The sequence below is a fragment of the Bufo bufo genome, chromosome 4, assembly GCF_905171765.1.
Source record: "Bufo bufo chromosome 4, aBufBuf1.1, whole genome shotgun sequence".
NCBI lineage: Eukaryota > Metazoa > Chordata > Amphibia > Anura > Bufonidae > Bufo > Bufo bufo.
Window position 1 is genome coordinate 548,802,893 of NC_053392.1, and position 20,736 is coordinate 548,823,628.

Here is a 20,736-nt window from a genome sequence, read left to right on the forward strand (position 1 = left end):
AATTGATTAAAATGTATAATTTGCCAAAAAATCTAAATTCTGAAATTTTATCGCCATTTGCCATTAACTCTTGTGGAACACCTAAAGGGTTAATGACGTTTGTAAAATCAGTTTTGAATACCTTGAGGGGTGTAGTTTCTAGAATGGGGTCATTTTTGTGTGGTTTCTATTATGTAAGCCTCACAAAGTGACTTCAGACCTGAACTGGTCCCTAAAAGTTGCATTTTTGAAAATTTCTGAAAAATTTCAAGATTTGTTTCTAAACTTCTAAGCCTTGTAACGTCCGCAAAAATTAAAATGTCATTCCCAAAATTAACCAAACATGAATTAGACATATCGGGAATGTAAAGTAATAACTATTTTTGGAGTTATTACTATGCATTATAGAAGTAAAGAAATTGAAACTTGTAAATTTGCCATTTTTTCCCAAATTTTGGTAAATTTGGTATTTTTTTATAAATAAAAATGTTTTTTTTTTACTTCATTTTACCAGTGTCATGAAGTACAATGTGTGACGAAAAAAAAAAATCTCGAGATGGCCTGGATAAGTCAAAGCGTTTTAAACTGGTCAGATTTGCAAAAAATGGCCTGGTCCTTAAGGTGAAATATGGCTGTGTCCTTAAAGAGGACCTTTCACCGATTCTTACCCTATGAACTAACTATACAGATATGTAGAGCGGCGCCCGGGGATCTCACTGCACTTACTATTATCCCCGGGCGCCTGCTATGTCCTCCGGTATCTCCGCTCACTAAGTTATAGTAGGCGGAGATACCAGTCCCTAAGTTATGGTAGGCGGAGTCTGCCCTAGCGCTGGCCAATAGCAGCGCAGATCTCACAGCCTGGGAGGTTATTTTCTCCCAGGCTGTGAGCTCTGCAATGCGATTGGCCAGCGCTAGGGCAGACTCCGCCTACCATAACTTAGGGAACGGAGATACCGGAGGACATAGCAGGAGAACGGAGCGGCGCCCGGGGATAATAGTAAGTGCAGAGAGATCCCCGGGCGCCGCTCCACATGTATGTATACTTAGTTCATAGGGTAAGAATCGGTGAAAGGTCCTCTTTAAGGAGTTAGCAACATATCTAGTAGATTATCAGAGTATAATTCCAGTATCAAATTGCCTAAACAGGTAAAGATTGAATAAGAAGGATAAAAGATTCCAACCAGTTGACTTTCGAAAGCATCTTGGTCCTCAAAAGAAATGAACAATAGATATTCAGTTACCAGTAGTCTACATTCAGCTCATGCACATTGTAATGTTATCTGGCAGCAATCACATCCCAAAGTACTATATTCTATTGTTGGAAGCTCCCACCTTTCTTGTTCTTCTTCTTGAGAAGATCAATGCCTGCTACCAAAGTAGTTTCCCCCACTGAAAAAAATTGGCCAAAGACTAGACAGTGTTCTGGTATATGTTATAAAATGAAAGTGTTTGTAAAGGTTTGCAGCACAGCTACTGTAGACCTAATGTAGTGATGGCCATCTTGGTTTTTGCTCAACTTTTCCAAAATGTCTGAATCTAAGCTTTAATACTTGAATGGAATAATCCTTTGGCATGTCCACGAAAAATTGACCTCCATTTTAGCAGACCGTCATGATCAGTTCTTATAAATATTGGCACCTTGGGTGGAATACACCTTTCCTGCTCCTCCTGATAGACCTTTGCTGGCTATTTAAGAATCTACCTATACATGCTGGTGAGTGCCTACCTTGAGTCTGACACCCCGCGGGAGATCCCTTTCCTCTTCCTTCTCCCCGTGGCTTGTCTGGCAACACCCCAATATGATTAAATAGTGGTAATAACAGGATACTGGCCTATAAATAATGCTTTATACCCACATTCATTTCTACTACCTCAATACTGTCATATAATGCACATATAATGGAACACTGCAAATGTAAAATCGACCAAATACCACTCATGGTGCCTGCCATCCAAATCCCCCTTCCCCTGCTCAGTTTGTCTTTTGTCTACTTCCACTGTTCATCACGTTTGTCAGTTATGCTTGTTTCTTTTCATTATTCTTCCTTAGTTGGTCATAATGACAATTTTTCGATTGGCCACATAGTGTGAAGTGACATTATGCACTGTTACTGCCCACAAGTTTTCTCTCATGATAGTTATACTTTGATGGACATAATTGTTCTTACCACACATTACTAGTTTACTTTGTGAAGAAATGGATGCAAATGAGCTCTTAGCAAGCTCTGCCTCTAATGCCACCAGATGTAAGGCATCTATCCTATTAGTACATTTTTGACCCTTTAAACAGACCTTGAGACAAGACTCGGATATTAAAAGAGCCAGCACCTCATCTCCAGCTGTTTCGGGGTGATTGCCCCTCATCAGTGCAGAGCAGAGAGTACAGAAGAAAGGGATGCACATGAGATCTTAGCAAGGTCTGCCTCTAATGCCACTATATGTAAGGCAGATGTCCTATAAGTCAATGTTCGACCCTTTAGGCTACTTTCACATTCATGGGCAGATCCGTTCAGATAATATCAACCATCTGCATCAATTCAGAACAGATCCATTTGTATTATCTTTGACATAGCCAAGATGGATCCGTCTTGAACACCATTGAAAGTCAATGGAGGACGGATGCAATTTCTATTGTGCCAAATTGTGTCAGTGAAAACGGATCCGTTTGACTCAGTATCATCCAAAGCGGAATGGAGACTGAACTGATGCAAACTGAGCAGATCCTTTTCCATTCAAAATGCATGAGAATGCAAACTGATCCATTTTGGACCGCTTGTTATAGCCCTGAACGGATCTCACAAGCGGAAAGCCAAAACGCGAGTGTGAAAGTACACTTAAATAGGCCTTGAGACATGACTTGGACAATACTTAAGCCAGCACCTCATCTGCAGACAGCTGTTTCAGGTTTACTTTGTCATATTCTCTGTTGGCTCTTACTTATATAAAATGTTTAAAATCTTCAATAAAGATGTTTGTAAAAAAACAAAACAATTGTTGTTAGGTGGGGGTCCTTTGATCCCCCAACAAGGAGTCCACACTCCAGCTGTATGTTTTGTGTTGCCAACCATCTCTCTTGGTGGAACATGGACCCCCATTCTCCAGACCGAGTTGGGATCTCCATTTGTATGTTCTTCCGTCTTTGTGTTCTACGGTTGGCAACACAATAGAATATAGAGAAAATGTAAGCTGTTAGGCCATTTTTTAGTCTCTACAAGTACACAAACTCCATTTGCTTCATTTATTGGCTCTCTTATTTTACTATTTGAAATTCATGAGGACCAATATAATCCCCACCTACAACATTTTTATTTTCCGTTTGGGAGTAACAAACTTCTCTCAGCTTGATTTTTGATAATCAGTATAATGGTGTATTTTCAAGGGGCCATAAAAATAAATTCCAGTCACAGAAATGTTTTGGGTTTTGTTTACAAGTCAGAAGATTGTATTACTATTGAGAATTGTCATTTACAGGGATGGGCAGCCTCTCACTGAAAGATGGTGGCTTAACCATTAAATAAAATATCTACTACAAAGGAATGACATGTGTAAATATTGTAAGCACCAGATTAAAATGGAAAACACCTACACAGATAAGACAAGAATATCAAAGTATACTAGAAGGATAATTATGTATTATGGGTGTTACCAACTAAAGCATAATTCCTTCATAAACGTTTTCAATTACAGTAGCTTTCGTTTTACATATATTGGTTTTGGCCAGCAGTTGGACCAGTTTTTCCGGGCTGCCAATTTACTCAAATAGATGTCTTGTAAGGGTGAAAATTGTTTTAGGATCTGGACATATGCCACACTATTCACGAGCTGAGAATCATCTTCCTGATATTGAGTGGTGCATACATGGTTCCCAGCAGCAGGTAGAAGGCTCCTTTAGTTTGCGCAAGTTTTGGAGCACATGTGATGACGCTTTCCAGATCCATCTGCTGATGTCTTCATGCTACCCTCATGTGACTAGCCATGGTCCATCCTATTGGCCATGTGGTTCTATAAATATGCTACTTTTAATCCCTGGCCTCATGCCTCCCAGTGACGTAGAGCAAAATATACATAGGGGTACAGGGTCACACAAACATGATGGTAAGCAGTTCCTTGATTTAGTTATCTGCCCCTCGTCTTTGGTCCTAATTCCTTTTCCCTCATAAGATTCTCTACTGTCAGTGTATACTTGTTGGAATCTGGGAGTATCAGCATTTCCTGATTTATCAATGTCATGTTGTACAATTATGTATGCCCCTGCTTTTATGACTGTTTTTCATATCCATCTTCTAGTCCACAACTTATTTACCTCCTCCCTGGCATGAGCATGGTTACTTGCTCTGCTACAGTCAACCACTGGCTTCAGTAGTGACATGTCTACTAGAGACAAGATACTGCTGAAGCCAGTCGTTGGCTGCAGCAGAGCAGGTGACCATGCCCATGTTGTGGAGCAAGTAAATAAGCCATGGACTGGAAAATGGACATGTAGGAGCCAGGACTGGAGCAGTGGACCAGAGTAGTAGGGAGCAGGTAAGTATGAATCATTGAATAGTGAAGGCAGGCTGAGGGCATCAGTTAAAAGTTAGTTATTCTTGTACAACCCCTTTAAAGTAAAATATTTTGTATAACTTATCATTTATGCATTTGAATCCCTACTTTTTCTATGCTTAGGAGTCCAGTAGGCTGTCCTACTCAGGGACTATCAGTGATGTGGATGGACTCTCTAGAGGATAAATCCCTCTTGAGATTAGTGATGAAGGGGAAAAAAGAAGGAAAAGAGTTGAGCGCCAGGTCCGACTGGGTTAAATCAAGTAATATAAGAACCAAAGGTGCATATGGACTTATAAATTATAGGTGTACATGGTATGTATTGATCTTCCAATGGCGAATGATAGGATCGGTGATTAGTACACGTGACACCTACTGATTTCTCATGATAAAATAGTAATTCACGCTACTGTGATGTTAAGAATAAAAATGTAATCCATACAATATATGTCATTTGTAACTATTGGACTTACTTCACTAGGGAGGGGCCTGAAGGATAAACTCAAGACACCAACAGGTCTACCTCCCTCGCCGAGATCGCTTGTAGAATATTAAAAATTGATGTCAGCTTTAAGAGGCATTGTCTTCATCGATAATCTTTAATGGTAAGCTCAACGCATTTCGGGGGTTAACACACAAATCCCCCTTCTTCAGGAGCAATAAAACAATCATAAAACAAAGTACAGGACAGACTGTCCTGTACTTTGTTTTATGATTGCTTTATTGCGCCTGGTAACTTAAAGAGGCCCTGGAAAAAATACTAAAACTGGCCACGCTTTGTTTTCCGGGTCCATATTGATAGAAGGCAGGGTCAGCAATACAATATTGTGGCACATTATACCACCCCGCAGAGCCAAATACCACAGTCCATCACAAAATACTGCCAGCAGCACAAAATACATCCCCAAAAACTTCCACTGGCCGGCCATGAGGAGGACTCAGGCGGCCCACTGGGCATTGGCCCATCGGGAAATTTCTCTGTAAGGTCTATCGCCAATGCGCCCCTGGCTGTCAGTCACTGACCATAGAAATTTAAAGACTGATCATTCTATTCACTTGGATAGGATGGAGTAGTTGTAATTACATTGTGCCGATCATGGTGACAGGTTCCCTTTAACAATTTTACTATTAAAGATGATCATTTATAATTTTTTTTAGATTAAATGGACGGAAATTATTTGTTCAAACTCTTCAAAAGACATATTGACACCTGTAGATTTATCTTTTACAAATGTCAATGTTGGGCCTAATGTGCTACAGTATGATATGATTTGGTCTTATGGCCATAGTTTTTACTAAGGTCTCATGCACACGACCGTATGTGTTTTGCGGTCTGCAAACAGCGGATCCGCAAAACATGGATACTGCCCATGTGCATGCAGCAATTTTTTTCCCACACTTCTGTAGAAATTTCAAAATAGACAAGTATAGGACATGGTCTATCTTTTTTGTGGGCTGGAGTAACGGACATACAGATGTGGACAGCACACTGTGACCCTGTTAAAATGAATTTCCGTATCTGAACCTTTAAAAAATGCAGATAGTATGCGGAAAATAAATTATGGTCAGGTGTATGGAGCCTAATAGTATTATAGAATGCCAATAAAATATGGTAGTTTTACACAATCTAGGAACACTGTGCCAGTATAGTAAAATATTAGCCTTTCGAAGCTGGTTTCCATTGTCAGACAGTTTTGAAGAATGATGATTGGAGACGGAGGTTAGTCTCGATTTTGCTATAGATTATAACGAGGATGTTCGATTTTAATATTTTTTTTTCCTCATAAAATCCCTTTAGAATTACAATACAGCATGTGCAGGCTTTGAATTTTGGGTCATTGCAGCCTCATCCCAGAGGCTTTTTTTCTCTGAACTGTTAAAATATTGCCTAATGAAAATAAAGGATTTGTGGATCTTGCTTTTCACAAGAAACACATCATAACATGCATTCATCATGCTGCAAGTCACTCTGCCCATAAATCACATTTCCCTTTATTTATTTTCTCCACTCTGTAAAAATAGTGCATGCCACTTCCAAAGTATCAGATCTGCAAACTCTTGGCTATTAGGGTTTCTCCGTGAACTTTGATAGTGAACGATTGCTTCCTTGTACGAAGGAAGGCGTTGAGATCATTGCAGAAGGTATGTTAAACCGAAGCTGTGGCGCATTTCCACATTTTTTTCTATTAGTCACAATAGACAATTTAATAACCCGGATTAAGTCATCAGATGTTGACAGTGCATGTATTACCTAAGGGGAAAAACATTCAGACATGACAAGATTAGACCTGGCTTTTGTTAAGAAATATTTAAGTGAGGTTTACACTGCTGCGTCTGGATAGACATTTTATAAGCTCTTGTATTACGCAACAAAACAACATTAAGAATGACTTGCTGTAGTACAGCTGCACTATGATGGTAGTACTGGGAGCTACTGGAATTTATCCCCATATATTCTATCTCTTTCATTAGATACTTCATTGTGAATGCTTGAGAATATATTTGACAAATAAAATGTTAACAGATTAACTCAGTTTCATAATTTTCCTCTGCAGTTATTTATTGGTAAGAGGAAAAATTTCCGTTACAACGGTGGTCCATACCAGCTGCCATGTCCCTCTCCATGGTAGGTATGGCCACTGGAGCTCTAACATGTACCCCTGCTCACAGGGCGTGGCTAAAGGTTCCTGGGCCCTGGTGCAAGAGCTCAGTTTGGGCCCCTCTTCCCTCAGTCCTTTGTGGCCAGGGGCAGGGAAACACATAGACTTCGTGCTGCATGAGGCAAATACAATACCGGTGTCTTCTTATGCAGCGCAAGGGTCTTTGGGTCCCCTCAGGCTCCTGGGCCTGGTAGCGACTGCTGCCTCTACACCCCCTATAGCTACGCCCCTGTCTACTCAGGTTCTCCAGCTCTCCACTCCGTGCTCCCAGACATCCCTCTGCTTTTTCTGAGTGGGCACAACTACCAGATAGTGCTGCTTTGTCCAGTTCACGGAAATTGAACCCTGCTTTTTGCCTCCCTTTGCCTCTTCCGACCACTTGGCGGTGCATATTCTCTCTTGTCGGCTCTTAAATTACCAGCATGTGAACATCTAAATCTTCCTCAGCCTAAGGCTGTCCACCCATGGGTGTTTAAGGCACCTTCGTGCTGCATGAGGCAAATACAATACCGGTGTCTTCTTATGCGGCGCAAGGGTCTTTGGGTCCCCTCAGGCTCCTGGGCCTGGTAGCGACTGCTGCCTCTACACCCCCTATAGCTACGCCCCTGTCTACTCAGGTTCTCCAGCTCTCCACTCCGTGCTCCCAGACATCCCTCTGCTTTTTCTGAGTGGGCACAACTACCAGATAGTGCTGCTTTGTCCAGTTCACGGAAATTGAACCCTGCTTTTTGCCTCCCTTTGCCTCTTCCGACCTCTTGGCGGCGCATATTCTCTCTTGTCGGCTCTTAAATTACCAGCATGTGAACCTCTAAATCTTCCTCAGCCTAAGGCTGTCCACCCATGGGTGTTTAAGGCACCTTCCCCTGTGGGAAGATACCTGAATATTAGGTTCTAGCACTGTCTGAAAACGCGCACCATTTGTCTTGTCCACTCTCCTGTGTACTGACTCCTATCCATCTCTGGATTTGACCCTGCCCAATCTCCGTTCTGACCCTGAGATGCTTGCCCTGTGTTCTTCTAGTAAAATAGTTGGTATATAGTTAATAAAAAAAAAAAAAAAAAACATAATACCCAATATCCTTATTTATTTTATTTTTTTTTACAAATGAGAGTCTGTGAGTTAAATATCTTTAGGAGTAAATGTTGGGAGCCAATGTATCTGACAAACAGAAGCTATGAATATGATGTGTAGGGGCCCTAAGTTGGGGTCAATTGTGTAAGGTTACCAAGACCTCTCTCACTTGAAAATTATGTCATAAGGCAGCCTATTTAAACTTGGATGCGGTCTTGAACCTCTCCTGATTATAGGCATTACTAATGTATAGTATTTATCTCTGTTTCTGACCTCGGACTGCCTAATGACTTCCTATTTCTGTTAAGTGGCCACTGATGAAGGGGTGTAGACCCTGAAACGCGTTTGGTGTTGGACAATAGACTTGACATATCTCATACAGAGAACTCCAAGTACGGATATTCATGATATAATTCCGTACTTACATTTTCCAAGGCAGCTGTTCCAGAGGCTGAGGTGAATCTAGGACGCAGCGAACAACAAGGAAGCTGCTGGAGGCGGATGCAGGGTCACGTGGGACGCTACGTTTGAACCCAGAGACCGCGCGGGACGCCGCGCTGGTCCTGCTAGAACTGAAAACCAGAGGGTGCATGAACCGGACACCTCGGGGGTGGTAAAGTAATACAATTGCAGTGAAACTAACCAACTCTCTCCACCCCAATTATATCTACTAACATGGTTATACCGCCATTGAGTCGGACTTATACAGCCATACTGCTAATGAATCGGAATGTGCACATTGAAACTGCCGGTGATTTTAGCACTAGTCCAGACTTATTTATTAATTGTAATAGACACTACTTGATCCAGGGGACATATCTACTACAGTGCCCTTGGGCCCATCCCTTCATTTGTGCCTATTTTTGGAGTTTTTTAACCGCATGAGTTTTTTTATATATGTATTTAATATATGTATTTTAGTCAAGTGCAATTGGAGCGAATGCATTAAACAATACTGTTGTGTACCGTATATCCCATTTAATGAGTGCCCCTCCATATTTCTATACTTTTCTTATTTCTTGGTACGGGCGAGTCCAGGAGGTGTGCACCCATTTTGTTGTAGTCAATAGGTGAGTCACCGATATATATATAATTTTAACACATGATTCTTGACTATTCTTCAGTTATTTCTACGCTACCACCACCTTTCCATAACTGCTCCAGGAACTGTAACCTGTGGATTCCCTGCAGCGAAGACCTGGTCCCTATGTAGGGGTTAAAGGGTGAAAACCTTTGAATCCCTTAGACTCTATGTCCTAGTTTTGCCAGCAGAAATCAGATTGTGGCTTAAAAGGTCCACTGGTATTACTATTAGCATAATAGGACGCAGTGGTGCCTTATTCTGTTGCCTTTTCCCGGCAGCAATAAATAAGAGAAAAGCAGGTTTTAAGGCATCAAGATTCTCTTCCCAAATGCTTGCTTTTTTCTATACAATGGCTATATAGTGTAGTTATTTACTGTAGTCTTGTTACATCAATACTAAGTCAATATGATAGTGCTAAACATTACAAGAACGTTTGCATGCAGTGATGAATATAAGTGTGCCATCTATTGTGAATCTAGGGCTGCTCTATAATTTGAATATAGTGATGCCATACAAAATCAATGAAAGGGTGCCAATATTATTATCACATACAATGCAATTTTGCTATACCACTTCAATATAATAGTACTATTTATTGTCAAAGTAGTATCGCTATTGCTAAATCATAATACAATTGACTAAATAACTATCACATACTTGCTTGTCTACGTTCCCTCACAGTGCTGACTGTGCCTGGTCACCAGGACCACCAGGCCAAGTTCCAGGGCGGTCCAGTCTACTGATGTGCAGGAACACTGGGCCAATTAGAATATACACCAACGTCCAGTGCAAGCTGACGTCACTTCCAGGTCAGGTGGGACGTTGGAACAATCAGCATCCAGGCTGACGTCCCATGTTCATCAAGGGTGGGCTATTTAAACAAGCAAGCTGCTTGCCTGTGATTGGTCTTCCGTGCAACATTGACCTATGATTGTTATGATTGTAGTTGGTTGTGACTTTATTCTTCTGCTTGGTGTTTTCGGAGTTTGATGTCACCTCCTGGTATTGGACTATTGGCTTGGTATTTTGACTTTGTCTCTCCTCTCTTATTTTGTCTATGTTGTGTTCTCCTTGTCTGATCTGAGCATTGTTAATATTGATTTTCCTAGACTCTGTCCATTAGTTTTCTCACTTAGGTCCTGTGCATTAAGGAAGGGACTGTTGTCCAGTTGGGAGCCGTCTTTTAAGGTGGATCATCCAAGTAGGCAGAGACAGAAGTGCAAGGTTCTTATCAGGGTTGTACTTCCCTTTACTGATGTGACAATAACAATGTCATATGGTTTCATTAGTGACATCCAGTAATAAGTCAACAGTGCCTTCAATAGTAAAAAATAAATGTTTTATTTATCTTCTGCTGATCTGCCTGCTTTGCAATCCGGGATGCTAGATGCAGCAACCTATGATTAACTTCTGCATGTACTTTCCTGTTCCTGCACTGATGTATGCTATCAGAGAGATTGATGCTGAAACAAGAGAACGCAGTCACTGTCATGTGTGATAATTGTAGGGTTCTCTTATCTCTTCCTGGCCGGAGTGGTCTATGCACGCTTCAAGTATATCTGGGATCCTGGAATATGCATACAGGTGAGGCCCCTGAGCCACAAAGTCACATTTTATCTTTACCTTCTCAGGCAGTGTCTACAGTAGGTGTCACACAAGTCTATTGCACCTCTTGCCTAAACTACAAAAAAGCTAAACAGAAGATCAGTGCTACCCAGAATTCAAACAAACCCCATCATATAACCTGTGCTTTTTTCACCTGTTAGCTTTGGCACAGCTTTGGCACATAGCTCCAGCCATAGTGCAGTGGATGGAGTTGGTAACTGCAGCACTGCTCCCACTCAAGTGAAGCAACTATGGAACAAGTGATCAATGGGAGTGCATGGTGTTTTGACTCCCAACAAGAAACTGATGGTCTATCTTTAGGAATGGCCATCAGTATTTTAATTCTGCAATGCCCCTTTAAGCCTATGTTCCTTTTTTTTTGTCCACAAGGTACAATAGAAGCATTATGGTAGTACCATACTATTTAGGCCCCATTCACACAACCATATGGACCATATGGACCAGAATAGGAACTGTTCTATCTTTTTTGCAGGCCCATGAAATAGAAAAAGGGAAGCAGACATATCACAGTGTGTTGTCCGCAATCTTTGTAGCCCCATTGAAATGAATGGGTCCACATCCAATCTGTAAAAAATGCAGATTGGCTGCAGACCAAAAATACAGGCGTGTGTGAATACCTCCTGCACATGACTGTATCTGTTTTGTGGTCCATTATTTGAGGATATGCAAAAACAGATGTAACCCATGTGCATCCTGCAATTTTCAAAGGACCCACTGTAAAAAAAACTATTGGTTTGAAATCCAATAGTCATCCCCTTTGAAACTGCCCCTTTTACCCATTAAAGCAATATATGTGTGCACACCTTATATACCCACCAAGCCAGCTCATTACATGTGACTTCCTCCATTAGCTACACACCATGGCACCTGAGGGGTTAAGTGTTTATCTGGACCTCAATTGTTTTATACACAATATTGTGCAAAATGCTTAGGTAGGTTTGGAACAAAATGCTGCAAATGCTTTCAGAAATAGAAGTGTTAATAGTTTAAATTTAAATTTGTTATGCAGCAGGACAATGACCTCAAACATACAGCCAATGTCATTAAAAAGTATCTGTGTATCAGAGTAACTATCAGAGTAAAGAAGAACAAGGAGTCCTGGAAGTGATTACATGGTCCCCACAGAGCCCTGATCTCATCCTCATTGAGTCTGTCGGGGATTACATGAAGAGACAGAAGGATCTGAGTAAGCCTACATCCACAGAAAATCTATAGTTAGTTCTATATAAGATGTTTGTAAGAACCTCCTTGCTGAGTTCCTTCAAAAACTGTGTGCAAGTGTACCTTAAAGAATTAATTGCGTTTTGAAGGCAAAGGTTGGTCACGCTAAATATTGTTTTGATTTAGATTTCTCTCTTGTTCATTCGCTTTGCATTTTCTTAATTGATAAAAATAAACGTAACATTTCTATTTTCGAAATAATTATTACTTTGCAGCATTTTGCCACATCTGCCTAAAATGTTTGCAAAACTACTTTAGGTTTGGACTTTGTTCACATGTCCAATTCTGATGTGGATTTTTTTTTGATTCTGGTGGTGGCTTGCATGTATCCTATCATATAATCCTGTCAGGGTTCCCCTGGCTGCTGCTGCCTCAGTAATGCAGCAGTGTCCAATTGCTGGGGGAACCAGGAGTGTGGCCCTGCCCTCACTGATGTTGGAGCCCCAGGCCAATGAGGAAGTGCATATAGGCGGCATCTCTACCTGGTGCAATAGCATGCCGGCGTGAGCTGCTGTTCCTCGAGTATAAAGGTCGCCACCTACGGCTTGCAGGTGCCAGTGAATTTCTTATCTGGCTCCCCCTGCTGTTCCCAGCAATTTTTGAACTCCCCTGGCTGTGACTTTCTGGATTTGACTTGGTGAATATGGTTTTGGCTTCTCGTATTTGATCTCCTGGTTCTGACTCTTTGACGTGTTTTGGTTTTCTCATTTGCCTCTGGCATATTTGTACTGTGTTGTCCGTCTGGCTTTTGACCCTTTGTCCGTACGACTACTCTTATTGTGTTTGTGCATCTGTTTGTCCCTGTTTGTGTGTCATCCTTCACATATCACATTATAGGGACTGTCGTCCAGTTGTGGGTCACTACCTAGGGTGATTACGCACAAAGGTAGGGGTAGTAGGTTTGGGCAGTTTAGGGCTGTTTGTGTGTGGCAGTAGTCATTATCCACACAAATCCTTTTTGTACTTCTCTCTTCTATCTTGTCTGTCTTCCAGCTTCCATGGAGTTGTATGACTAATGGAGTCTGAATGCTGAGAGAACTGGTGTCCAGAGAGACTGTGATAAACCTTGTATGAATGTTCTTTGCTATAGGACACAATGGATCTGCCTGTGGAGGTCCTAATATGGGAGGAGGAAAAGTGTGGACTTTTGTGAACAATCTGGAGGTAGTACTTTTGCATTTTTAAAAGACAAGTGACTTTTCAGTTTTGATACATTGCTTTTCTATTTCTGTGACTGTTGTTTTCCCTGCATCAGGAACAAGGAGTCCCACATTAAGAGCTTGTTACCGTTTGAACTGCCTCATATTTCTGTTTTTACAGTAATCAAGCCTGGTTATATCTGGTCTAATTAAACAGAATTATGTATGAAATTTGGCCAACTAATTCACTGAGTAACTAATGCCTCATTCATACGTCAGAGTTTAGGTCAGTGATTTCCATCAGTGATTTTGAGCCAAAACCAGGTGCAGCTCTAAACACAGAACAGGTGCAGATCTTTCCCTTATACCTTATGTCTGTGGAGGCGCCAACCACTGATGGAAATCACTGACCAAAACACTGACGTGTGAATGAGGCTTAAGGGAAAATTAGGGGGCCTACCTAGATCCCTAGACGAAATTGCTTTCAACTGTATACACAATGCAGATCCAGTTGAAACATATGGTGGAGCAGAAAGCCTTTGACTTCTGCCCTGCCACTTACTCAGGTAAGCCACAGGCTGCTTTAGGCCAGTGGCTTACCAGCTATTGTAGGATGGGCTCCCAGAAGATCGGGAGCAACCAGAGAATGTCATGTGGCACTATGACGTTACTGCTTCGAGCGATCCGGGTCAGAGAGTTCACAGCGAGTAGAAAGAAGTGTCCTCTCATTATTACTCTAATGGAGAAGAGTGGGGGACCTTACTACTCCAATGGGGCACAAGGGTGGACATTACTATTCCAATGGGGCACTGTAGGTGACATTATTACTCTAGTGAAGCACAGTGCTAGTAAAGTGAGGTGCCAAAGAAGTCTTTGCATTAAACTCTGCAGAGATAAGGCATGGCTAGAGGCAGTCGTTATGATGGTCTGGGGTGTATAGTTAAGAAAAAGGAAAGTGAATTACAATAAGAGAGAACATCATCTGTAAGTTGCCAGATATAACTATTGTATTTACTGATATAGGCTGCAGAGTGCCTGTGTGGAACTGGTATTTACCATTATATGGTCCCTGGTGTTAATTTTGGTCATAGTACAGTAGTTTCTATTCACTACTAAGATGGTGGCATTCAGTCATTGTGGTGGCAAATTGTGTCCATGGTCTGGCGGTATAAATTGGCCAGTGTTATTATTAATAATATTGGACATTCAAAACAGTAGAAAAAATCCAGCAGCAGGCTCAGGATAAAATCCAATGTCTTTATTACTTCATTATAAAATACATAGGCTGACCAGACAGGCAAGGTCTACGCGTTTTCGACTGTACGTCTTAATTATGATTAAGACGTACAGTCGAAACGTGTAGACCTTGCCTGTCTGGTCAGCCTATAGATTTTATAATGAAGTAATAAAGACATTGGATTTTATCCTGAGCCTGCTGCTGGATTTTTTCTACTGTTTTGATTGATTCCTGGTCCGGGATCCATGCACGGCGAAGGAGGACGGTGGGTGAGCTGAAATTCCTTTTTTTCTTAATATTGGACATTGTATACTGTGTTTTGTTCAGTAATCATATTTGTTACTTGTATATTGGCATTATTTGTTAACTGTATGACTGTATTATCTGTATTATTTAGAGGTGTATTACCATATACAGAAAACTGTATTTTTGTGTGTGTGTGTGTGTCGGGGGGGGGGGGGGGGGTACATATATCTATATAGACCATAGTAATATCACTAAGTCTCACTGATACGAGCAGCGTAGTGGTGGTCGTGGGCTCATTGTTAGGAAGCTGATTCCAAAATTTGTCCTGGAGCCCTTAGGATTCTAGTTGGTCTTGGATAACTTTTCTTTAAACAAATAAAATTGCTTTAAATCATTTAAATGTAAAAATATGCAAAAATAGATTAAAATAAATCTGGATAAAGGCAGTTTCTTATCTATCTATCTATCTATCTATCTATCTATCTATCTATCTATATATTTCATATCTATTAACTATCTATTCATGAAATGTATTGATGCATTTGTCAACTTGCTGCTTTCTGCACATGTTATGAGGATTCCCTATTGAGTATATATTGCATAGTTCGTCCATCTCTTCTTGGGTGAAAATCCCATGGGACTTTTTCCGCTTCTGTGTTCCTTTCCTACAATTACCTTACTGTGAGGCCATAACATTCACTTTCTGATGTACCATATTGTTAAAAAAAACTATGTTCTGTATCTAATGGATACCATCACTTCTCTGCTGTCATTGTGCACACTTTAAAGAACGAAGCTGTTATTACTTACATGGAACTGGAAAGTAACAGCAGGAGTCATGTACAAAGACTTCCCTTTGCCCTTCATCTGTCATTTGGAGTCATACTTAAAGGACTGTCTTTCTGATCATCAGAATGTGTGGTCTTATTCTCAAAAAAAAACTCCACAGTGATATTGATTGTGATGGTAGAATCTGTACCCACTGTACAGTAAAGCACAGGATTTGACTGTAAACCCCCAGTATAATGTACTAAACACCAACCTCCCTGGACAGTAGAAGTGTCTCTTAAACAGTCAAAATGCATATTTGCAAAAGCAACATTATTCCTAACATTATTCTAGCGAGGGAAATGGCATGGGTAGTGTCGTGATGGAGACTTGTTGGTCATCTACTGGCTGTCACTCGACTCACTGTCACTTGTCTCATCTTTCCTTCATTGATTTTGATATTAAAAAATAATTTAAAAAACAGAGTTAAAAAAACACCATGAACTGCTGCACGGACTATATCAAGCTCATCAGAATTTCTGTTACCCAGCTCTGTGAACTGAGCCTCCTCCGCCTTGTACTGGAGCACCAGAACACCTAGATGCCGTTGCCACGCAGAGCACGGTCATTAGAGAGATAAACTGCCATATGGCATTCATCTACCTTGGGGTGAGTGCTGCCTCAGCATGGCAAACCAATCCTCCCCATTCCTCTCCATTTCTTCCATTCTAAAGACTGCTTCACACAGTTGCTACTCTTCAAGCTCCCCAGAACCAGCTATCTGTCATAGCAGAGAGGCTGTAAAGGACCAGAGTAAATCAGGCCATTTATGGTTGCTTAAGTTAGTCTTAACTCTCCAGAAATCACCTGCAATCTTTTATGCCACAGGTTCTGTGGCGCACTTTAAGCTCATAGTACCACCTTAAACAGGACCTGAACTCAGAAAACTCTTACTATCCAGATATCAGCTGTATATATAGGAAGCAACAGTTTTGCAACAGACCCTAGACCTGACCTTCTTTACTCAAGCTAAACCACAGGTGCAACCACACTATATTCTTCTGGAACTGCATTCCTCAGTACAGGAGATCTGTATAATACCCCTACTCTTTTGTCCCATGTAATGTGATCATCAGTAGTTATGTTGTGACTCCCAAATAAGCAATCAACACTTTGTAGCCAATCATGATTTAATACAGAGGTGGACATCTGAAAGAAGCTCATAGTTCTTCCAAAATCACTCATTATATACAAGTTTGTCAAGTTTGTCTTCCCAAATGTCTCAAGGCACAAAGAACAAACAAACCACTTTGCCTAAAACACTGATGTAGATATGAGTGACTCAGCTAGTACTCAAGACTTAAATACCCTGCCTATATCTCACTCATTCCTACAACTTGCCCTTATTAAAGCCTTGGACCATATAGCTCAAAATGTACAAGACATTAAACTGGACCTCAAGCAGATTTGGCACAGAGTTAAGGCTCTGGAGACAGCACAGACAGTTTTGCAGGGCCATGCCACAACCAGCAATTATCAGGTCTGTAAGAGACACCTCAATGCCATATTTGATGACTTAGAGGATCAAGACAACCGAGGAAGGCGGACCAACTTCCATATAGTAGAGATGATGGAAGATATTGCACTGGAATCTTCTCTTGTATTATCTGTGTATACCTGTCGTGTGATCCCAAATACGTTCATGCCATTCTGTGATTGTAAGTGTCGTTCCGTCTGGGTCTGCAGGTGGAATACGCACTGCCCTTGGAGGAAATCAGATTATCGCCTGAATGTAAAAAAACTGGTCCTTTGCAAGTGGTAATTAATGATGAGCAGCATAGGCAATATTCGTTTTCGCAATAATTCACAGATTTTTGACCCAATATAAACCATAAATTCGCAAATTCTAGAATTCGTGATCTTCAGTAATTATTTTCTTGATTGCGAAAATCGGCAATGTAATATGCGCGTATTGCACGCGCAATACAGGCGTGGCTCACTTTTGCTAGAGGAGTGGGCCGCTCATGGTCAACTAAAATTTTATTTACAGCCAAAAAAACTATACAAAGAAACTAAAGAGGGACTTTGGGATGACTTTATTTGATTTGAGACAAAGGGGCAAAAATCTAATAAAATAGGGATTCGGATAAACAGACAGCAAATTACTTTTTTTTTCAAAGACTAAAGACAAAGACACTAATCCCTATCACAGCACAGTAATTCCTATCAGCTACACTATATCACTATCTAACCTACACTGACTATCTCCCATTAACTATCTGTATTATATATATATATGAGCTAACTAACTATCTACTGTAATTGAATAAGGATCCTGATGACTCAGCAAAGCACAGAGCACAGCAATGACACTGCTCTTTCTCTCTCTTTCTCAGAATTGCTAAAAACTGCAGAAAATGGTTGCTGGGGAATTTCCTATATAGTAAGGGTAGGCAACTTTCCTATTGGTTGCTTGGGATGTTGCTAAGCTCAGACAAAGATATTGCAGCCTTCTCATTGTCCCACAAGCAAGAAGCAGTGAGGGTACTGATGAAAAAAAAAGTAGAATATTCGCGATTACGAAGATATAGCACTATATTCTAGATCTTTGCTAATTCTCGAAGTGCCGATATTTGCGATAAATATTTGCGATTAGAATATTTGCGATCAACACTAGCGGTAATGAATATGGTTCCTGGAAATGCAGACCCTCAGACAGCATGGAACCTCGCCCAACAGGGGTCTAGAAGCTTTTCAAATACTGTGCCAGAGGACGAAGAAAATATCTCATAAGCAATAACTCATCTCTGGTACAACTCACGTATTAATAATTGTGATCATTGCATTCCGCGTGATGTGTGCATCGTAGGGGGTATCCCTGACAGCCAGCATTCCCACATAACCAGTATCTCACCTTCTGGGACAACCACACCGGTCATGTGTGGTATCAAAATGATCAGCCGGATATAATATGCATTATTAAACCATGTTGGGTCCTGAATATCCATTAGTGTGGACGGGAAGCCATGTTTTATTAATATTTCATGTCTGCCAGCTGAGTAAGAGAGGTGGATCATGCACAGGTAATGAGGGCCATTCTAGAAGACTGGGACAGAATAGGATGTAGACTCCTCTCAGATCCACCCTCTGCCGAATGGGGATAAAAATGAAGTATTGGGAACATTTCTGGAACACAATTTGTGGATCCGATCAACATTAGGTTGTGTTCTAATTTCCTCCTGTCCCCGGAAAAACCAGAAGGAACTCTGACCACACAAATTGTGGAGTGAGAACCTTTCTGCTTTTTATCCTTTTATTTTTATACTGTTTTGTGCACATTTATGTATGTCTTACTTCTTATAACTTTTTAGTAACTAACTACTGTACCTTTTTAGTACATTAAAGCACATCTTTAATGGTTTTGCCTTGTGCCCTGAACAAGCTCAGTAACCTCCATATTTTAAGTGCGATTTGCTTTACCATGTATTTGCTATATGTGTGGCCTGTGCTACTGTGAGCCTTCTTGCGAGTGGAGCGCTGTGAGGTTTTCTATGAGCTCTTAATTAATCGGTCTATTGATTTAAATGTCATAGATGGCGGCAGCGTGTCGGGGTGCATGAGAGGCTGTGTTAGGGTGTGATGGAGGCTCAATCTGAGGCCTGTGTGTGTAGGGGCGCGAGAGATTGAGTGCGTGAAATAGATCGACCCTTGGCAGTCGGACCCGGGTCACGTGACAGGGCAGTTCCCGTACTTTACAAAAATTGGTGGCAGCAGTGGGATAGTCATTGTTTTTCTTTGACTAGGGTGTTAGTGCCAGGTTTACCCAATTATTCCTGACACTAACAGCTGGTAGCGACCTTGCGAGGTAGACCAGCACACAAGGCAAAACGCAGTACTTAATTTTTGTTCTGTAGACATACATTATCAGCGCACAAAAAATAAGGTGTAAGGTACACATTCAATTAGAAATATCAATTCACAGCCTGAAAGAACGTTACTAACAAAAACAATAAATAATTTATTAGGAATAATAATGGGTGTAGATAAAATCAGGCGTACAGGAAATCAGTAGTGTGGAGAGGGGCCACATAATATACCATCCACCACTCTGATAGCCTGACTAGATCCCCTATGTATATATTGCAAGAATCCAGTGTTGGGACACACTGATTGATGTCTAGCCTGTGTATACAAGGTGTGATATATGCAGCACTCAGCCTGGGGTAAATATATGGAGTACACTCCACTATTGAAGCTGTTCGTTATTGTGTCTGGCAGACTAGTGGGTTGTCAGCTCGATTAGTGCAGTACAGTGGGTTCTGGTGCACCCAGATTCTGCTCCCCTATTAGCTGAGTGATGTGTTTACTTTAGCTGTGCTCACACATCGGCAGTCTCGTGATCACAATATCACTGCTGTATTGTGCCCTATGCACTGAGCACAGATGACATCATACTACGCTCTACGCGTTTCAACATGCCCTATCAGTTGCATGCATCATCAGGAGTGAGCTACACTTAATTTAGGATGTCAAAATCACTGAAGCACCGCACTGTAACGTGCGTCTCTCGGCGCTGTGATGGCCGTGTGTGGCCAGCCGCACGCCGGGTATAAGTAATCTAAGACCCGCCCCCATGCCGGTGGGTGTCGGCTCCAACATCCAATCAGGGATAAAGACGCATCCTCTGATGCGCTCCCTGACGATATCTTCGCCCTCTGCAGTGTCATGCCAGCACGGGGAGGAGCATCGCTATGCTCTCTACATGTGAAGAGGAATATTCTAATGCGATCATTAAAAAGTCAAGTGACAGCGCTTGGAGAAGTTGGTCAGGGTATTACAAGCAGGTTGATTAAAGAAGGAAACATCAGTAAATGCCTAATGAAAGCAAAGTATGTGGCATGTATAAGTTGGAATGTATACTTCAAATTACACCACTAAGCATGAGGTGATAACTAGTGGCTTACATGAGATAGGCAATCACTATGAGGACATATTAGAAGTGCTGCTAAATACATGCAGCTCCATGATGATAATACAAAGGAGCTCTAAATAAAACCGGCAAATGCCTCATTTAATCCCTTGGGGTGAACAGTGTCTAGTTTAAAAATCCATTGTGTCTCCTTGCGGAGCAATGACGAATCAGTGTCACCTCCGCGAAT